The sequence below is a fragment of the Budorcas taxicolor genome, chromosome 4 (assembly GCF_023091745.1).
Source record: "Budorcas taxicolor isolate Tak-1 chromosome 4, Takin1.1, whole genome shotgun sequence".
Classification (NCBI taxonomy): Eukaryota; Metazoa; Chordata; class Mammalia; order Artiodactyla; family Bovidae; genus Budorcas; species Budorcas taxicolor.
Genome location: NC_068913.1, coordinates 25,424,300 through 25,441,807, shown reverse-complemented (window position 1 = coordinate 25,441,807; position 17,508 = coordinate 25,424,300).

Genomic DNA, 17,508 nt, shown 5'->3' with positions numbered 1-17,508 from the left:
AAAGAGGAGAGTGAAAAAGTTGACTTAAAACTCAACACTCAGAAAACTAAGATCATGGAATCTGGTCCCATCACTTCATGGGAAATAGATGGGGAAACAGTGGAAACAGTGACAGACTATTTTTGGGGCTCCAAAATCACTGCAGATGGTGATTGCAGCCATGAAATTAAAAGACCCTTACTCCTTGGAAGAAAAGTTATGACCAACCTAGACAGCATATTCCAAAGCAGAAACATTACCTTGCCAACCAAATTCTGTCTAGTCAAAGCTATCGTTTTTCCAGTAGTCATGTATGGATAAAAGAGTTGGACTGTCAAGAAAGCTGAGCACGAAAGAATTGATGCTTTTGAACTGTGGTATTGGAGAAGACTCTTTGAGAGTCCCTTGGACTGCAAAGAGATCCAACCAGTCCATCCTAAAGGAAATCAGTCCTGCATATTCATTGGGAGGACTGATGCTGAATTTGAATCTCCAATACTTTGGCCACCTGATGTGAAGAACTGACTCATTGGAAAAGACCCTAATGCTGGGAAAGATTGAGGACAGGAGGAGAAAGAGACAACAGAGGATAAGATGGCTGGATGACACCACCGACTCAACGGACATGAGTTTGAGTAAATTCCAGGAGTTGGTGATGAATAGGCAGGCCTGGAGTGCGGTAGTCCTTGGGGTAACAAAGAGACGGACATGACCGAGTGACTGAACTGAAATGTTTAACAATTAGCTCTCTAGCAAAGAAAAAAAATGTACTCTTTTTTAGATACGTAAATTATTTCATAGAACTACTTCCACTATTGCCAAAATTTGGCTCTTTGTGCACCAATGCCAAACTGAAATACAGAGAGTTATGGAGGAGAAGGAAAGATTGGCTTCATTAATTTGCCAAGCAAAGGGTGCTAGCACCTCAAAAACTGTGCCCTCCTCCCTGGGGAATAGGGAGAGGTTATATAGTCAGGCAAGAGTGTTGCAGGAAGAGGGACCCCTTCAGGGCCTGAGAGTGGGCTCTTGTCTAACACTTGGAAATGAGTTGTCCAAGGAGCCCTACATGCTGACAAAGGAAGAGATTTGATTTGTAAGGAGCACCCTGGAGCAGTAGCATAAGGGAACCTGGGAGAATTGCTCTGCCACTAGGACCTCCTGTCATAAAATAACTCATGCAAATGGTTACTATGGTGCCTGACCAGGGGGTGCGTTTTCGGTCAGTGTGCTTCCCCTAACTGAGGTATGTGATAAGGATCAAGGCAGTCATAATCTTCATTTCTTTTCTGCAAAATCTTGAAAGGGTGGGGTTGCTGACAAGCTTATAGTGTGTTCAGGGTCTTAGGTTGTGTCCTAATCTTGATGTGCTTCTATGGTCACTTTACCTTGCCTTAGATGGTTTCCTTGCTGCTTCTCCTTTGATTAGTGACTGTTCTGCCCTTTGGAACTCAGAGAAGGTCATGAAGGCTGGAGTGTTGCCTGCAAGGATGGGGAACAAAAAGGCCTCTATGCCCAGGAGTCCCATAGGGCCCTACTCAGCATCGTCACTATGGCTTATTTCAAATCATCAAAGTGGCATTTCAGAATCCATACTTGGGAAGAGATACACACATTTGGATCTCAAAAGCTGTTGCAGGCCAGCTGCATGAAATCTCTTTTATATTCTGAAAGTGGAGAGTGAAAAAGTTGGCTTAAAGCTCAACATTCAGAAAACGAAGATCATGGCATCTGGTCCAATCACTTCATGGGAAATAGATGGGCAAACATTGGAAACAGTGTCAGACTTTATTTTTGGGGGGCTTCAAAATCACTGCAGATGGTGACTGCAGCCATGAAATTAAAAGACGCTTTCTCCTTGGAAGAAAAGTTATGACCAGCCTAAATAGCATATTCAAAAGCAGAGACATTACTTTACCAACTAAGGTCTGTCTAGTCAAGGCTATGGTTTTTCCAGTAGTCATATATGGATGTGAGAGTTGGACTGTGAAGAAGGCTGTGCACTGAAGAATTGATGCTTTTGAACTGTGGTATTGGAGAAGACTCTTGAGTCCCTTGGACTGCAAGGAGATCCAACCAATCCATTCTGAAGGAGATCAACCCTGGGATTTCTTTGGAAGAAATGATGCTAAAGCTGAAACTCCAGTACTTTGGCCACTTCATGCAAAGAGCTGACTCATTGGGAAAGACTCTGATGCTGGGAGGGTTTGGGGGCAGGAGGAGAAGGGGACGACAGAGGATGAGATGGCTGGATGGCATCACTGACTCGATGAATGTGAGTCTGAGTGAACTCTGGGAGTTGGTGATGGACCAGGGAGGCCTGGCGTGCTGCGATTCATGGGGTCGCAAAGAGTCGGACACGACTGAGCAACTGAACTGATCTGAATGAATTACTAGGTGATCTAAGATACATGTAGCATTCTGCTTATCAGGATCAGTATGGTGTTACTTCTAGTAGTATTAAGCTATGTTTTTTTTCCCAGTAGTCATGAAGAAGGCTGAGTGCCGAAGAATTGATGCTTTCAAACTATGGTGTTGGAGAAGACTCTTGAGAATCCCTTGGACTGCAGGAAGATCAAACCAGTCAATCCTAAAGGAAATCAACCCTAAATATTCATTAGAAAGACTGGTGCCAAAACTGAAGCTCCAGTATTTTGGCCACTTGATGTGAAGAACTGACTCTTTGGAAAATATCCTGATGCTGGAAAAGATTGAAGGCAGGAGAAAGGGACAACAGAGGATGAGATGGATGGATTGCATCACGGACTGAATGGACATGAGTTTGAGCAAGCTCTGGGAAATGATGATGGACAGGGAAGCCTGGCATGCTGCAGTCCATGGGGTCACAAGGAGTCAGACAACAACAACAACAAAACGTTGAGCAGGGCTTAACTTTTGAAAGAATAGTATAGCCCAGTAATACGACATAAACTGATTAGAATCAAGTGAGTCCAAGGGAGAAGACAAGTCAAGCTGTCTTGATCCTCAGTCAGCAAGGTATATGACACACCCAGAAGCACCATGACAGTTTCAGTGAGTAAAAGTCAGTCATTGTGTCCAACTCTTTGTGATCCCATGGACTATACAATCCATGGAATTCTCCAGGCCAGAATACTGGAATGGGTAGCCTTTCCCTTCTCCAGGGGATCGTCCCAGCCCAGGGATTGAACCCAGGTCTCTGGCATTACAGGCAGATTCTTTACCAGCTGAGCCATAAGGGAAGCCCATGACAGTTCCAAGACACCATCAAAAGACCAAAAATTGGCAGTGGCCCAACTCTTGGAAATCTCCACCTCTTAGACAAAGTAATTGGAATAATCCTCCCACTCATTAGCCCGAAATTACCCAGCCCATAGAAGCTAACCACGCCACATTTCGAGGCTGCTGGACTGGCCCTCTGCAATGGTCCACACTGTGTCTGTGGGGTGTGCTTCTCTTTGAATCTCTTTGAATAAATCCACTTTATCTGTCACTGAGTACCTTCTGTGATGAGACATCAAGAACCTGAGGTCCATTAGGTCCTGAAACCAGGTACCATGGACCTAGGCTGGGTTCAAGTCCTGGTCACGTGGGTTTGAGTCCCAACCTGCGTATTGGCTGGGTTTGAGTCCCAGCACATGGGTTCAAGTTTCAGTCTGAGGGCAACGGTTCTGTTAACACAAGTCGTGTGCCCGACAACACAGTGAGGCCAACCAAACTGAAACGTCGGAGTCTGGAGTGGAGAAAAGTTTATTTCAAGGCCATACAAGGAGCTGAGGTGGCTCCTGCGCTAAAAAGCCTTGAATTCTCCCAAGGGTTTTGGTAAAGCATTTTTTAAAAGCCAGATGAGGGAGAAAGAGGTCATGGGGTGCATGATCAGACTGTGCACATTTCTCTGGTTGACTGATGATGCGGGAACAGGGTGTCACAGGGGTTAAGATTGTCAGTCCTTAGGCTCTAGGAAGCCTGGGGCTATGTGCTCACCCAGGAGGTAGTTAATATATTCCTTTTGGTAGGGGGTTTTCACATCTGCAAAACAGCTCAGGAAATTTGCATCAAATTCTGTTGTCTAAGTACTTCAGAGAGAAGCTAAAGCAGATTATGGGAGAAGGCCTGTCCCAGGACAGTCCCATAGGGTCCTGCTCCAATACAGTAAATTGTGTATGATGTTCTGTAGACCACAAGAACATCATGTGTAATTTTGTAGGGTATATCAAAGAAAATCAAAGCCTATGTGTGTATATTATGATAGAAGAAGAGAATTCATCTGAGTTCTACATTGAAGTTGCATGGTTGGCTTTAACATATGAAAGTAAGCCGCTTTGGGGCTCCCTATCATGGAGCTAAAGAAGAAAGTTCAGTTCAGTCACTCAGTCATGTTTGACTCTTTGCAACTACATAGACTGCAGCCTGCCAGTCTTCCCTGTCCATCACTACCTCCCGGAAATGGTTCAGACACCATTCAACCATCTCATCTCTGTCATCCCATTCTCCTCCTCCCTTCAGTTTTCCCCCAGATTCAGGGTGTTTTCCAGTGAGTCAGTTCTTAGCATCAGGTGGCCAAAGTATTGGAGCTTCAGCTTCAGCATCAGTCCTTCCAATGAGTATTGAGGACTGATTTCCTTTAGGATTGACTGGATCGATCTCCTTGCAATCCAATGGACTTTCAAAAGTCTCCTCCAACACCACAGTTTAAAAACACCAAGTTTTGGTGCTCAGCTTTCGCTTTGGTGCAAGTCTAACACCCATAAATGACTACAGGACAACCCATAGCTTTGACTAGATGGACCTTTGTCGGCAAAGTAATGTCTCGGCTGTTTAATATGCTGTCTAGATTTGTCACAGTTTTTCTTCCACGGAGCAAGCGTCTTTTAATTTCATGACTGTAGTCACCATCTCTAGTGATTTGGGAGCCCAAGAAAGTAAAGTCTGTCACTATTTCCATTATTTCCCCATCTATTTGCCATGAAGTGATGGGGCCGGATGCCATGATCTTAGTTTTTTGAAAGTTGAGTTTTAAGCCAACTTTTTCACTCTCCTCTTTCACTTTCATCAGGACGCTCTTTAGTTCCACTTCGCTTTCTACCATAGGGGGGTGTCATCTGTATATCTGAGGTTATTAATATTTCTCCTGGCAATCTTGATTCTGGCTTGTGCTTCATGCAGTTCAGGATTTTGCATGATATACACTGCATATAAGTTAAATAAGCAAGGTGACAATATATAGCCTTGTATACTCTTTTCCCAATTTGGAACCAGTCCATTGTTCTACATCTGTTTCTAACTCTTGCTTCTTGACCTGCATACAGATTTCTCAGGAGGCAGGTAAGGTGGTCTGGTATTCCCATCTCTTTCAGAATTTTCCACAGTTTGTTGTGATCAACACAGTCAAAGGCTTTACCAGAGTCAATGAAGCAGAAGCAAATGTTTTTCTGGAGTTCTTTTACTTTTTATATGATCCAACGGACCTTGGCAATTTGATCTCCAGTTCCTCTGCCTTTTCTAAATCTAGGTTGAACATCTGGAAGTTCTCTGTTCATGTACTGTTGAAGACTAGCTTGGAGAATTTTGAACATTACTTTGCTAGTGTGTGAGAAGAGTGCAATTGTGCTATAGTTTGAACATTCTTTGTCATTGCCTTTCTTTGGGATTGGACTGAAAACAGACCTTTTCCAGTTCTGTGGCCACTGCTGAGTTTTCCAAATTTGCTGTCATATTTAGTACCGCACTTTCACAGCATCATCTTTTAGGAATACAAATAGCTCAGCTGGAATTCTGTCGCCACCTCTAACTTTGTTCATGGTGATGCTTTGTAAGGCCCACTTGACTTTGTACTCCATGTCTGACTTTAGGTGAGTGATCACACCATTGTGGTTATCTGGGTCATTAAGATCTTTTTTGTATAGTTCTTCTGTGTATTTTGCCACCTCTTCTTAATATCTTCTGCTTCTCATAGGTCCATACAGTTTCTGTCCTTTATTTTACCCATCTTTACATGAAATGTTCCCTTGGTATCTCTAATTTTCTTGAAGAGATCTCTAGTCTTTCCCATTGTATTTTTTTCCTCTGTTTCTTTGCATCGATCACTTAGGAAGACTTTCTTATCTCTGCTCACTATTCTTTAGAACTCTGCATTCAAATGGATATATCTTTTCTTTTCTCCTTTGCCTTTTGCTTCTCTTCTTTTCATAGCTATTTGTAAGGCTTCCTCAGACAACCATTTTGCCTTTTTGCACTTTTTCTTCTTGGCAATGGTTTTGGTCACTTCCTCCTGTACAATGTTATGACATTCCATCCATAGAGCTTCAGGCACTCTATCTATCAGATCTAATCCGTTGAATCTATTTGTCACTTCCACGGTATAATGTAAGGGATTTGATTTAGGTCATACCTGAATGGCCTAGTGGTTTTCCCTACTTTCTTCAATTTAAGTCTGAATTTTGCAACAAGGAGTTCATGATCAGAACCACAGTCAGCTCCTGGTCTTATTTTTGCTGACTGTATAGAGCAGGGGAAATAGATGGGGAAACAATGGAAACAGTGTCAAACTTTATTTTTTGGGGCTCCAAAATCACTGCAGATGGTGATTGCAGCCATGAAATTAAAAGATGCTTACTCCTTGGAAGAAAAGTTATGACCAACTTAGATAGCATATTCAAAAGCAGAGACATTACTTTGCCGACTAAGGTCCATCTAGTCAAGGCTGTGGTTTTTCCTGTGATGTGAGAGTTGGACTGTGAAGAAGGCTGAGTGCTGAAGAATTGACGCTTTTGAACTGTGGTGTTGGAGAAGACTCTTGAGAGTCCCTTGGACTGCAAGGAGATCCAACCAGTCTATTCTGAAGGAGATCAACCCTGGGATTTCTTTGGAAGGAATGATGCTGAAGCTGAAACTCCCGTACTTTGGCCACCTCATGTGAAGAGTTGACTCATTGAAGAAGACTTTGATGCTGGGAGGGATTGGGGGCAGGAGGAGAAGGGGACGACAGAGGATGAGATGGCTGGATGGCATCACTGACTCGATGGACGTGAGTCTGAGTGAACTCTGGGAGTTGGTGATGGACAGGGAGGCCTGGCGTGCTGTGATTCATGGGGTCGCGAAGAGTCAGACACAACTGAGTGACTGAACTGAACTGATAGAGCTTCTCCATCTTTGACTGCAATGAATATAATCAATATGATTTTGTTATTGACCATCTGTTGATAACCATGTGTAGAGCCATCTCTTGTGTTGTTAGACAAAGCTGTTTGCTATGACCATTGTGTTCTCTTGGCAAAACTCTATCAGCCTTTGCCCTGCTTCATTTTGTACTACAAGGCCAAACTTTCCTTCTACTCTGGGTATCTCTTGACTTCCTACTTTTGCATTCCATTCCCCTATGATGAAAAGGACATCTTTTATTGGTGTTAGGTCTAGAAGGTCTTGGGTAGGTCTTCATAGAACTGTTCAACTTCACCTTTTTCAGCATTAGTGGTTGGGTCATAGACTTGGATTACTGTGATATTAAATGGTTTGCCTTGGAAATGAACAGAGATCATTCTGTCATTTTTGAGATTGCATTTTGGACTCTTCTGTTGACTATGAATGCTACTCATTTCTTATAAAGGATTCTTGCCCAAAGTAGTAGATATAATGGTCATCTGAATTAAATTTGCCCATTCTGGTCCATTTTAGTTCACTTATTCCTAAAATGTCACTATTCACTCTTACCATCTCCTATTTGACCACTTCCAACTTACCTTGATTTGTGGACACAACATTCCAGGTTCCTACGTAATATTGTTCTTTATGGCATTGGACTTTACTTCCATTACCAGTCACATCCACAGCTGGGCTTCATTTTTGGTTTGGCTCAGCCTCTCCATTCTTTCTGGAGCTATTTCCCTACTCTTGACCAGTAGCATATTGGGCACCAACTAACCTGGGTAGTTCATCTTTCAGTGTCATATCTTTTTACCTTTTCATACTGTTCATGAGATTCTCAAGGCAAGAATACTGAAGTGGTTTGCCATTCCTTTCTTCAGTGGACTGCGTTTTGTCAGAACTCTCCACCATGTCTCATCTGTCTTGGATGGCCCTACACAGCATGGCTCATAGTTTCATTGAGTTGGACAAGGCTGTGATCCAAATGATTAGTTTGGTTAGTTTTCTGTAATTGTGGTTTTCATTCTGTCTGCCCTCTGATGGATAAGGGTAAGAGGCTTGTGGAAGCTTCAAAGAGGAAAATTTTTGTCAAATCAGTTTCTACAGAATAAGTGCCAAAGAATGTGTGAAAATGAGTCATTCCATATGAGATATGGCAGTTTTAATTAAGATTACCATATTGATAACACTATAGCCCTTTACATCATCATCTACTGTGATCCATATGGTTCTAACCAGAGGCCATGTAAGTGAACTGAAGGGGATATGTCTGTGTCTGTCTGTGTTAGTTGCTCAGTCCAGTCCAACTCTTTGCAACCCCATGAGCTGTAGCCCACCAGGCTCCTCTGTTTATGGAATTTTCCAGGCAGGAATACTGGAGCAGGTTGCTATTTCCTCCTCCAGACGATCTTCCTGACCCAGGCATTGGACCCAGGTCTCCTGCATTGTAGGCAGTTTCTTTAACATCTAAGCCTCCAGGGAAGCCCCAAAGGGGATATAATGGGGGCCAATCATAGTGAATCCTTCACTTTTTTTATGTAGATACATTGCTAATTGCTATATTATATATTGACATATTTTTAAACTAAAATCAAATGCAGGTATAATAAAACTCATTTTGTTTTAATTATGAATGGTAATTATTTGGAAAGAAACTTATGGTTCAAAGAAGCTTGCCATACATATATCTTTAAAACAGTAAGAGTTATAGGTAAATAGTTTCATATATTATTATATATGTTATTTTTCATAAATATAATTTCCTCCATAATATTTTATCTTTCTTTCTTCTTATAGAAGTGTTCAGGAGATAAACTTTCATTTTTGAAATTTTGTCAAGCAAAGACCGTATCTCAAGGGTCAAACTCAATGAGTATTGACCAAGCTGAACACAGTAATGGAACTGCCCCCCAGATTGAGAGGTAGGGCATTATTAAGATACCAAAAATCATTCTTGAGTACCCCATTTCACTTAATAACCCTAATGATAAAGGTAACTGTTGTCCTGACTTCTAAAGAGCTTAGATTAGTTCTGCTTTTTTTGCTATTAATGTAAATGGAATCATACGTTATGTGCACTTCTGTTTCTGACTTCTTTGTCTCAACATTTTACTTGTGAAATTTATCCATGCTTTTGCCTTTAGTTGCAAATCATTCATTCCTGTTACTGTGTAGTATCTTTTTGTAAGGATATTCCATTTTAGTCAACTTAAAATTTATAGGTAACAGTAAGGAATACCTTTTCAAATATTTATTGGCTTTTAAATATCTAGTATCTTTTGCAAATATTTGTTCAAGTCTTCTGTATATTCTTCTGTTAGATTTTTGTCTTTCTCCTATAATAAGTTTATTTTAAATATGTTTTTGTTAGAGTATATATACTGCAAATATTTTTTCCACTCTGTGGATTGTGGTATCTTTTGCCAAATATTAAGATGGTAATAAAAGTTCAATTAAAAGAAGAGTTCTAAAAATTTATTTGAATATATTCTATCCTTCCCTATTTATTTTCTTTAAAAAGCTGATTTTATCTCTTGATATATTTAAGAACAAACATACTCTTTTTTACCTATATCTGAATAAATAGCTTTTTCAACATTGACTCTCCATTATCTGAATTAACTATCAGACTCTTTGCCTAAAAGGGGACAATTAGTATACTAAGTAGTTTTTTCACCAAATAGTTTAAGGTTCAAATATATTGATTTTTAGTAAACCAACATATTGTTGACAGTGGGATCAGTATAGCTGCCAACTAATGCCAAAGTGTCAACATTTCAAGTAAATAATTTCTTATGTCAAATTCAGTTTACTCAAGGAATAAGCAAATTATTATAATTATCTCCTCTCACCTTGTTTTTAGTAGATTAATTGACAATTCACTCTTTTTATGGATGAATGCATATATACACGTGTGTGTGTGATGAAATGACACACACATACATAGAGTTGAAATAGTGCCTTACTAGAGGATAAGATGCAAATAATATTTCAGGCCTGAAGGACATTTAATTATAAGTTTGACAGCATTCATTACTGTGATTTGCAACATGTCTACCAGGTTCAAATATAAAAATGTTAAATTTCCTCTAAGCAAAAGCATTGATCTGAAGACTTAACTTCTTCCCCTTGACAAAATATATCAGAAAAGTGTGGGAAAGGCCAAAATAGAGCTACTTGTTCTTAAATACTTTAGACCACTGCATTTTTTCAAAGTATGCCTTAAGATTTCCTAAAGGAAATCAGTCCTGAATATTCATTGGAAGGACTGATGTTGAAGCTGAAACTCCAATATTTTGCCCCCCTGATGCGAAGAACTGACTCATTTGAAAAGACCCTGATGCTGTGAAAGATTGAGGGAGGGAGGAGAAGGGGATGACAGAGGATGAGATGGTTGGATGGCCTCACTGACTCAATGGACATGAGTTTGAGTAAACTGTGGGAGTTGGTGATGGACAGGGAGGCCTGGCATGCTGCAGTCCATGGAATGGCAAAAAGTTGCACATGACTGAGCGACTGAACTGAACTGATGCCTTAAGAATAATCATTAATAAAAGAAATCATTGAATAGTATTGTTGTAGCCATACGTTCTGGGAAACAAACTCACTCAGAAGAACAATGCAGATAGTGGAGAGCAGTTTATTACATCGGCAGGCCCAGAGTCTCCTCTTAGCCAAGGACCCTAACAGACTTTTGTGAAAACCTTGTATACTTTAAATGCACTGCTCAAGCCCACATCCCCTAATTCCTTAAACCTAGCCTGGAAAGTGTTAGAGGGAGATACAATCAGGTTACAGCCATGATTCATAATAAGAAGGGCCAGCTGTTTATACATTGTAGCCTGTACCAATGGGTGCCATAAAGATTACAAAGGCGCTTGTCTACAAGGGGATTATTACACTCTTTCTGGCAATGGGAAATCTTGGTATAGAATCTGATGTGTATCAGTCCAGGAGGCCAGTTCGGCCATAGGTATGTTATACCCATGGTTACCAGGCGCGTAGTCCAAGGCTCAGTGAAAGTGCAAGGTGGAGTTTCCTTCTTTCTCAAGATGGAGTCAGCTCGGCCTGTTCCTTTCCTCGCTCAGTATAAGTAGGAGAAAGAATAAAATAGAATAGGGAAGTAGTAATATCAGTATTACCTAGAGTTTGTAACTTTAAAATTTCTAGTTTTTGAAAATGGCCTAATATTTCCTGCAGATTACATTAAAATAATTGTACAGCATTCTTTTCTTCTACAGTGACTTCTTTTTGTGTGTGACTAAGTGATTTAAGAACAAAAACAAACGTTCCTTTGAATTATTTTTCATTTTCAATCCATTCCTTAGGGGCCATTGCTTTTTCTTTCTCGATTGAAAATTTTAAATCCAAGCCCCAAATGTTCTCTGATGCATTAGAAACATATTTCCCCCCTATGCTCTTGACTTTGCCTAGATGGATAAGTCATAAAAGGATGGGGGCATAAGCTGTTTTTAGATTTGTCTAATGTGCAACTACTTCTCTAAATTAAAGAAGTACTCCTTCCAAGTAACCTCCTCTTCATATACACACATATGCATATTCATGCATAAAAATAAGCTAAATAAGTCACAGGAGACATATTTTTTTTCTTGGACTTTTATTTCAGGAAATGTAAAATCCAGCCGAAAGGAAATGGGTTGCAGAGAATACACAGCTTATTTATTGTCAAATTCATTCAAGTTAAATGACTCAGTGGAGCCAGCAGTCATCAAGAGGAAGGGGAGGTGGAGTAATAGAAATATCCACAGTGTATTATTTAACCAACAGAGAGCTGTAATGGAAGAAAAGTGAGAGTTTTGATTAGGGTGTGGGGCTCTCTCTGGAGTGGGTACTTGTTGTACCTCTGTTTCATAGGTGAAAGCCACTGGGTCTCCAGTCACTTCATTTGTGTTTAATCTTTTAGGGGGTGGAATGATTCCTGATCTCTGTGATGTAAAAATATCTGTGATGGTGTTCTGCTAAGAGCAAATATATAAAATATCCAAATGACTATAATAATCTTCATGTTTTCACATCTTAAACATATTTTTTGGACGTTTCATTCTGGTCATTTTCTTGGACTGAATATAGATTTTTTTAAAATTTATTTACTTAATGAATCAGCACATTGAAGTTAATATTATAGTTTAATAGCAACCTTCACTAAAGTTCCAAAGAAGAATTTCTTCATCTGAGAATTTATTTCAGGAACTTTTAGCCCTGTAGAAATAGCCTAAGCATGTAGATAACACCAATATCTTTGAAACATCAGAACAAATTTACAATTCCAAGAATAGCATCAACATGTTACCATCTCACTCTTCAATACAGCATGCTTTTCTTTTCTAGTCAAGCCTTTGAAGGTAGGGTATTGAATTTTTCTTCAAACTTTTAAATGATCCATAAATATCCTTCCATAAAAGACCTAAAACTACTTTTTTGGAAAGCCTTTAAATTTTTCAAATGGTTGATACAATTTGTGCAAACTGAAAATGTCAGCAGGGAAAAAAGGATCACTAGAAAGAATTACAAACTCTTGAAAAACAAGGAGCAACCTAAGATACAGTCTCTTCTTCTAAAAATTGAACTCTAAGTGACAAATTTGGTTGCCACAGAGAAGTCATTAAAATTTTTTTCTTCCCTCTTCTACTTACAAACCTAACAGGAATGTAGCAAAAGATGAGGTTTCTTTTTCCATTTAGTAAACTTTTTACTTTAGTAAAATTTTTACTTTTATTTATTCTGATAAATCTATTTTTATTCAGAGTTTTATTTTCTTTCCTGCTTCAACCAAAGTAACATAAAAATAAACTCCAAAAAAAATTTTTAGGACAGTTTTTATTGCCTTTTTGCAACTGGGCTCCATTTGTAATAGGATATTTTGTAGGCCAATGGTATGTAGCCCTTCCCTCAAGGGAGTATTTGTTCAGGGTGTGTGCAGGAAAAAGCGGAAAAGTGGTGCTGAGTTTCTATTTTCAGTGAGTTTGGGATATAACATTGACCTGTCTATTCTTCTCCATCATTCACTTGCATACTGCCACTGTCTGACGGACCTAATACACAGAACTAAGTAAGAAGGCATAACCAGTAGTATCAGAGAAGGTAAGAATACTTCTAATCAATGCAGAACAGTAATGCCTGTGAGCATATCTGAGAGATCACATACTACCACTGTATTTTGAATCTCTGTCTTATATTTTTCAGATATACTGCAGGTGAACTGGGTGCTCAACACCAGATAATTGTGGTATTTTTCGTTATGAAAGAACAAAAAGTTTGACTTTCCATGTATTAAAATATAACAAAAGATAATGTTTCCCCCCTAGAACAGCGTTGCTATATCAGATACAAAATAACCTGTTTTATTTCTTTTTTACTTTTTTCTTATAACAAAGTAATATAAAAATCAATGTAAGCATTAAAAAATACAGAAATTAGCATAGCAAATTTACCTTCTCAAAGCATATTTTTCATAACTTGACTCATAAATATATAGAATGAACATGTCAAAGAATTTTGAATTCATTAATGAAGGAACCAGTGGGCATTAAAATGTAGTTACCAGTGATGTAGATGTGAGATGCTTTAGGACTTGAGGACTTGGGGGAAGAATTGTGGAAGGGAAGGGGCTCGCTGGGCTTGAAGCCTGGGTTGGATCTGGGCAGAGGACAGGTAATTCAGAATCACACCCTGGTGAAAAGGGAGAAGGAAGAAAGTGTTAGTCCCTCAGTCATGTCCACGCTTTGCAATCTCATGGACTATAGCCCACCAGGCTCCTCTGTCCATGGGATCTCCTAGGCCTGAATACTAGAGTGGGTTGCCATTTCCTTCTCCAGGGGATCTTCCTGACCCAGATCACAAACCTGGGTCTCCTGCAATGCAGACAGATTCTTTACCCTCTGAGCCACCAGGGAAGCCTAGTAGTTACCAGTGCAACTGAATATTTTTACACATTTTTAAAAAGGTACTGTTAGAAGATTTCTAGTTCAGATACAAAACTGGAGGCAATAAAATCCTGTTGAGTGTGTCTTTTCTCCAGGCAGAAATCTGCAAATGACCATGTATAGTTTTCCACTTCTAGATTAAAAAACAACAAAAACCTCACTACCTGATTGAATCTCCAGGTACAGCCTGACCATTGTCTAAATGATGGTAGGTTTAAGCTCCAAAGCCTAACACTGTGAGTCTAATCCTATAGGTATCAGTAATTTAAAAAATAAACAAACAAAACAAAACCTTGTTTATTGGTTTCCAGGAAAGTGAGCATACCTTTCTTTGTTGAAGATGAACATTTGCCTATATCCTATGCAGAACCAAGCATGAGATAATCCAGAGAATATCTGTAGATGCTCGAGATAAATGCAGAGAATATATGTAGATGAGACTGAATAGCTGTGTTTAATGTATTACAGAACCAGTTTCAGTGTGGAGAGGAGTAAAGTTCTTTATTGGGGTATCAGGAATAATTCTTTCATAAGAATTGTATCAGCGTTGTCTCTGAGGACAAGTTAAGGACAGCGAGGGCATTGACAAATCTTTAGGGCTTTCAAATCCATTTTGAAAACTGTAGAATCTCTGAAATATTTATGTAATTCACAATTTACTTGTATAAAACCGTTTACTTTGAATCTCTTTCCATGCATCTCTTATAATAGTGTTAAACTAGGCCAAGACATATGGAGCATTTCAAATAAATCTAATTTTTTCTATTTCCCTTTTGATTAAATGAGGAAAACAAGCCTTTATTATTCCCCAAACGTCTCTAAGAACTCTAAACTTAGTTTTAGATAGAAAAGACATGCATTTTTGGGACTAAATTTAGGGTTTGATCTAAAGGAAAACAAAAAAGATTAGCATGGAAAATTTGGTCATCTGATTAAAATAGGCTCCTAGGTGTCTAAGAACAATTAATCAGTATGGCAATATAATACTTTAAGTAAACATGAGAGAAGAAATCTCAGCTCCTTCTGATATGAGCAATATATTTTTCATTGTTTAAATATCAGGGACATGATGAGGACAAAACAAAATCATACATTTATTTGGATACTCTGATGAGGCATGAAAATGTAGCTGTTTGAGCATACCATTTCAGTACTCCATGCATGCTGCAGTCCATGGGGTCGCAAAGAGTTAGACACAACTAGCGACTGAACTGACTGATGTTAAGAAATGACAACATACTTAAATAATGATATTAATTGATACCTAAATTCTGTCTTGCACTAATATGTGGCTGTAAAAAATGCATCAGTTCACATTTTAAAAACTTGCTTGAGGACAAGACTACATCTTTCTTTCTCTTAAAACCAAGAACTTATTGCATAGATGCAGTCATTTTTTTCCATGCCATTAAAATTCTTAGTCTAATTTCAAACATCAAAATTGATTATAACTTTCAGTCAGGTAAGTTCTATTGCAACTGAAGGTAGTGAATGATAACTGTCAATGTCAACCATGTTGCTAGACAACAAAGGATCTGGAGCAAAATAATGGGCTACCTACTGATACCCACACTACATTTACCCATTCTTAATTGACTAAATGGACGTGTTCATTAACTCGACCGCCAAGTATAGCCATTCTGTAGCATGCTAAAGTAACAAAAAAATGTGTGCATATATATATGTGTGTATGTATATCTTACTCCTTGAAAGGAAAGTTATGACCAACCTAGACAGCATATTAAAAAGCAGATACATCACTTTGTCAACAAAGGTCATCTAGGCAAGGCTATGGTTTTTCCAGTAGTCATGTACAGATATGAGAGTTGGACTATAAAGAAAGCTGAGCACTGAAGAATTGATGCTTTTGAACTGTGGTGTTGGAGAAGACTCTTGAGAGTCCCTTGGACTGCAAGGAGATCCAACCTGTCCATTCTGAAGGAGATGAACCCTGGGATTTCTTTGGAAGGAATGATGCTAAAGCTGGAACTCCAGTACTTTGGCCACCTCTTGTGAAGAGTTGACTCATTGGAAAAGACTCTGATGCTGGGAGGGATTGGGGGCAGGAGGAGAAGGGGACAACAGAGGATGAGATGGCTGGATGGCATCACTGACTCAATGGACATGGGTTTGGGTGGACTCTGGGAATTGGTGATGGACAGGGAAGCCTGGTGTGCTGCAGTTCATGGGGTCACAAAGAGTTGGACATGACTGAGTAACTGAACTGATACTGATATATATATATATATATATATATATATATATATATATATAATTATATATATATATATAATTCAGACTTTGTAATATTTTACAAAGTATCTAAATATTCTCTGGAGGCTTCCCTGAAGGCTCATCAGTATCTACCTGCTAATGCAGGAGACACGGGTTCAGTCTCTGGGTTGGGAAGATCTACCTAAGGAGGAAAACCCACTCCAATATTTTTGTATGGAGAATCCCATGGACAGAGGAGCCTGGAAGGCTACAGTCCATGGGGTCTCAAAGAGTTGGACACAACTTAGTGACATCATGTCTGACTCTACGACTCCATGGATTGTAGCCTTCCAGACTCCTGTGTCCATGGAATTTTCCAGGCAAGAATACTGGAATGGGTAGCCATTCCCTTCTCCAGATGATCTTCCCAACCCAGGGACTGAACCCGTTTCTCCTGCATTGCAGGCAGATTCCATTTGAACCGCCAGGGAATCCCTAAACAACAACAAAATATTGTTTATTAATGATTTTATTTCACATCATGGCAAATAGAAGGGGAAAAGGTGGAAGTAGTGACAGATATCGTCTTCTTGGACTCTAAAATATCTGTGGATGGTGAGTGCAGCCGTGAAATTAGAAGATGATTGCTTCTTGGCAGGAAAGCTATGACAAACTTCAGTTCAGTTCAGTTCAGTCACTCAGTCGTGTCCGACTCTTTGCAACCCCATGAATCACAGCATGCCAGGCCTCCCTGTCCATCACCAACTCCCAGAGTTCACTCAGAATAACGTCCATCGAGTCAGTGATGTCATCCAGCCATCTCATCCTCTGTCGTCCCCTTTTCCTCCTGCCCTCAATCCCTCCCAGCATCAGAGTCTTTTCCAATGAGTCAACTCTTCACATGAGGTGGCCAAAGTACTGGAGTTCCAGCTTTAGCATCATTCCTTCCAAAGAAATCCCAGGGTTGATCTCCTTCAGAATGGACAGGTTGGATCTCCTTGCAGTCCAAGGGACTCTCAAGCGTCTTCTCCAACACCACAGTTCAAAAGCATCAATTCTTCAGTGCTCAGCCTTCTTCACAGTCCAACTCTCACATCCATACATGACCACTGGAAAAACCATAGCCTTGACTAGACAGACCTTAGTCGGCAAAGTAATGTCTCTGCTTTTGAATATACTATCTAGATTGGTCATAACTTTTCTTCCAAGGAGTAAGAGTCTTTTAATATCATGGCTGCAGTCACCATCTGCA